The 5000-nt window shown below is 39.8% G+C and overlaps 1 protein-coding gene across 2 annotated transcripts in view; it reads right to left on the bottom strand.

Annotated features, from left to right (window-relative positions):
* The window catches only part of LOC125951799 (protein Gawky-like), a 20729-nt gene that overhangs the window by 2075 nt on the left and 13654 nt on the right, over positions 1 to 5000 (bottom strand). For both annotated transcript variants that reach the window (XM_049680851.1, XM_049680852.1), the window contains one exon: positions 1 to 5000. This exon is cut by the window's left edge and continues 2075 nt beyond it; it is cut by the window's right edge and continues 3016 nt beyond it. The gene's annotated coding sequence lies outside the window, so the exon portion shown is untranslated.

Raw genomic sequence — 5000 nt, 5'->3', positions numbered from 1 at the left:
ATTTCTCGTAATGGATTTTAAAGGTAGAAATGATGAGGATTGCGCAACTGACAAGACAAGCAAAGAATATCGCATTTTTGGATGGAAAAACACCTTTACTGCTGCGGCGAATAGGCAAACTCATTTCGTCACAGGTTTGTGCTTTGTAATTCAGATGAGATCGGTGTTGGGCAATCGAACGTAAGTATTAATTGGCTTAGTTCGGGTCAAATTAACTTCAACTAACGCGGTCCCCGCCAGAAGGATAGGATGCATCTCATGAATGGCACGCAAGCCAATAGATTTCACAAGAAACCCAGTGGTTCAATTTCGGCCACGCGGTGTTTAGGTTGCAAATCTCTCACACTAGCCGCTCAGCATGATAGCATACCGTGTTTTGGAAGCCTTGTGTATTGAATATGTAAGGTCCGTTGTTTTTTTGATAGGTTTGTTAATACCACCACCACGTTGACATCACCATCACAACACGATCATTACAAAATAATAGTCAAAAACAACCTTTACGTTACAGGCTTAAGAATTAAATCAATATAAACCTAGACTATATAAGTTAGCAAAAGGAAGAAATATGATGAGCAAACGTCTATCGCAATATTGGTAATATTTGTTTTTTTGTTTGTTTCTCTTCTCTTTATGTCTCCCCTTCTGTTTTCCTTCTCTCTCTCTCTCTCCCTCGCGCTCTTTTCGTTCTCTTTAAATAAGACACATTTCATACTACATTACTCGATTTGATTGATCTTGGTTTGTGATTTTCCCTCTTAGCCTATATTAAACCTATTAGCATCAACCGTCCTATCTGTCTTAAATAAAACGCTAAACTTATTACTACTTTCGAACAATATGAGCATATGAAATACAGAATGGAAGGTTATGGAACCATCCACAGAGACACAGTAGGGGCGGCGTATTTGCTCCACTTGGTATAATCGATCACCGTCAAAATCACGCCTGCCCTTTATCCTTTCGTTTCTGCTTTCACACCTTGGCATATGATTGGAGGTTCCTCCTCCTCTCCTAAACAATGTTCTAGAGCGCGGAGGTAAGGTACAGAACCAAAAAAAAACAATAAATGAGGATCGTTCTGTTCTAAAGTAAATGAACTGAGATGGAAAACGTCTTTCACATAATAAATCATCATTAACACTATTTGATTTGTTGCACATCAATTCAAGTACGTATAGGGCACGCGTGTTGGTGGAACATAAACGTGTTAGCGCGAGTCGCGATGAACCGCACCGTCTTCTCCCTTCTCTATTAAATCCATTTTCTTTGAGGGCCTCTTTCTCGCAGCAAGACATGGAAAGAACTGGACATCAACATGGGACTAGGTTCTCCTGATGCTTCGGAATTGCTGGCTTGCGCTTTTGTTACTTAATTGCGATGCTGTTAAATACTTATGTAGAGTTGACGACGACAGCGAGACTCAAAAGCACAGAGTAACTGGTTCGGTGTCTGAGGTAAGACAATAATGGAATAATATTAGCTAAACCAAATCAAAATGGCCTTTTCAAAGGACATTGCGATACCAAGAACGCTTCATCAAAGAAGAAAAAGAACCTTTTTGCTAATATCAAGCGAAATGATGCCGCAGGTCTGTGCGATGGGCGATGGAGAGCAGAAGTACCTAGCACTTATAATAGGTGTAAAGGAACAATAGTGATTCATCAGCGTTCTGAACTGAGTTTGCTTCTTCTTTTCTTGCATTCATTTAAGCGTATTTTCAATTGTCACTCAATTTTCGATTTTCCATTCCCATTTGGTTACATCCATATGTTTCATTCTAGGACAGGAAATGGTAAGCACTTTCGACGGGTTGGGCGCTTCACGACCATTCAATTCGATTCGCCGAACATGTATCAGAGCGTTAGGCATTGGTTTGATACCATCGGAGTGCACTGATTATTGTTAAGCGGTTTTCGTAACTGTAAACCATTACATGTTGAGCATTTATCATTGGTCCAGTTGGGCCACCTGTTCGCTTTTTCGTTCCCTTCCTCTCATCGCTTATCCTTACTCAACAATTTTTCTTCCCTTTTGTTTCTGACTTCAAATCTTCCGTTCCGTAATCTGTTCTACTGTGGAATGTGGCTTGTGAAATCAAATCGGTACTGCACGATGATTTCGAGCTTGTACTCAGTGAACGCCCTGTCTATTTTCCGGTTGTGACTAAGAGTTTCGAGAAAATGCCAAAATATTCATTCTAAATAAAACAGCAAACTTTAATTGCAGTTTTTCGTTTATAACCATTTCGTCGCCCTTTCTCGGTTCCCTGAAGTGGCCACGTGTGTTTTTCTTCAGATTCCCATTCATCGCATAGGCGCCACGTGGTTGCTCTGGCGATAGTAGTAATCTCATTTGTTTTGCACAATATCCCCATGCTGCCAACCAGTGTCGCATCAAGTTTACATTAGAAGATTTCGATTCCTATCCAATCAATACCAGTTAGTTGCCAGGTTGAATCAAATCTTTGGAATATTGGTTTGAAACCTAATCGTACCATCTCGCTACCCTTGTTCAATCTAAGTTTGTCATATCACAATCAAGTATCAGCCAGAGAACACAAAAGCAAAACAAACTAATTGTTGATTAAGCGTCAGCCAACTTGATTTCATGGCAATTTTTCTCTATTTCCATACCTTCTCCTTAGCTTGGTGTACGTCATACAGTTTCATGATCAACAGGCATGTTTTGTCATGTATATAACGACACCTTCGCCTTTTCGACCAAAGTAACCGTGTACGTGTGTACATGTATGTGTGTGTTTGCGTGCATGCGATAGTGCGCCGGAGTGTCGTATTTTACAGTAATCCAAAAAATTCGAGTCCATTTCGTATCAATTATCAACATCTTGCTTCGTTCTTATCCAACACGTTTGCTATAATATTATTGCACCCAAACGAAGAGCCCCGAACGTGTTGAGCTTTAGGGGCTCTATACAGAGGGTTGTGTAACCCTGCACCAAGTCATGCGGTTTTCACCCGGGTCGAGGTTCGCCTTTTTGTGGGATGTTTCTATCACATAACTGCGCGGTTTAAAAGACTACAATTTTGGCACAAAATATGAGAACCTAATTTTGACTGGTACGATGGTAATTAATAGATCCGTAATTTTCACTAGTGCAAGTACGAAAGACGATATAATCGTGCAAAAACAATTGTGTGCTAATGTTTTGACGAAAGACAAATAAAATAGCAATCGCTATCAATAGCCATATTGAAGCATATTTCCACCGTTTGACAAGGCATGACGAAACCTACTGGAGACCTGGAAGACAAAACGAGCATCATGAAGCCGTAATGTTAAACGTTCGGCGCAACGCAGTATTATATTCGAACAAAGCAGAACACATGTTTCGGTGGTTACGAACTAATACAAATAAGACTCCTACAGAATAGATGTTTGATTGCTATGGGTTGTCGCTATGTTCTCTAATACTTGATACTAGATGTAGCGCGAGGAAGGACCAGACCGACCGACTATAATGCTAGGAGACATGAGAGCTTATGGCTGACTAAACTGAGATTGGCTTCATGTTCGATCTACGTATCTTTCTTTTCGCGCCCTTAGGCGCGTTGGTACGGTTTTTAGTTCACTTTTCGGTAGAATTGTTACTGTAAGTCTAAAAAACCGATATGCAAATAAGTGTGCGCCCAATTGTAAATCGTGTATGGAAGGAATGTAGTATGAGCACGTGTTGAGTGTGTTAATGGCGTACCGGTGGGGGCTTCCAACAGTTCATTTGCTCGATGCGCTCGCCAATACCAATACTCGCTTATGAAGCCTATATGCCTGAGCGTCCTCTTTCGATTAGGTTGTTGTTAGTCCAAAAATCACAACCATGTGAAATGTTCGGTTTTGTTGATTTTTGTTTATTTTTTCTGATTTCATGAGTTGAGGAAGAGTCATAAGCAGTCTTTCTTGCAGTATATACGCAAGAACCTGCTGCATCACTTTACCAGGTCGTTTGTTCACTACATATTTCCGCCCAAAATATTGTTTTTGGTATTGCTATAATGGCCTTAACATACTCATTTTTCACGTTACACATCCTGTGTTAAAATTAGAAAGCAAAAGCCAAGGGTTGCCTGAGTAGCTCAAACTAACATATTTCCAAATGGCAAACAAGAAAGATCTGGGACCACCCTTCAGGACTGTGATTGCGCATTGAGGATTGCTTCTATTTCATTTTTGCTATTTGATTTATCTCGCATTAAGAATGTAAAACATTACTACAAAACAATGAACCAAAGAGGGGATGTGATGTTGTATAGTTTGCAGACTATATAAGAAAATGATTTAACCCGTATTCACCGGCGTATTAAACGATGTGGGAGTAATAACAACTACAACTGGAGAAAAAGTACGTAACAATTTGAAAATTGCCGAGCGTTTACATTTTTGTTTTCATTTTATACAAAATCTGATACCCTATCGATGAATTATGAATGCTTTTCCGCATTTAGGCACTTTTTACATTGCTTTGCCGGTACCACAGATGGAAAACTGAAAAGATTCAAATTTTGAAATGTACACCACATCGTTCAATTGATCTGATCGACGTTACGAAATGGGTAGACGGTTTCACGCTACAGATTCAACGTCCTGAAGCACAACATTGCACCAGTCAACTGTAAGGAGCGTCCCTAGGAATGCTATTATAACGTGGCGTAGAGCATAAATCATCATTCGGCATTTGGGATGAGTCATCTTATTTTCATAAATTATTAGATCGATTTCAATTTGCTTATTTTTTGTCGAACATTTAAAGCTAGAATGTTATAGTCATTGCTCGCATAAAGCCCCTTCAAAGAATGAAATAGACAGAGAGAAAAGGACGACTTATAAGAATGTGTATGAGAGAAAAGAGAGAGAGAAAGAGAAAGAAAGAGAGAGAAAGAGAGGGGGGGGGGGATAGGATTGGTAGAGGAGAGTTTTAGCAGCTGTTTATTAGGAAGGTGTTTGTTATCTCGCTAATAACCCCTTATGCACACCTCATTTAC

This window comes from Anopheles darlingi, chromosome 2 (genome assembly GCF_943734745.1).
Source record: "Anopheles darlingi chromosome 2, idAnoDarlMG_H_01, whole genome shotgun sequence".
In the NCBI taxonomy this organism is placed as follows: domain Eukaryota; kingdom Metazoa; phylum Arthropoda; class Insecta; order Diptera; family Culicidae; genus Anopheles; species Anopheles darlingi.
The sequence above is the reverse complement of the archived record's forward strand: the minus strand, read 5'-3'. Positions and strand labels throughout refer to the sequence as shown.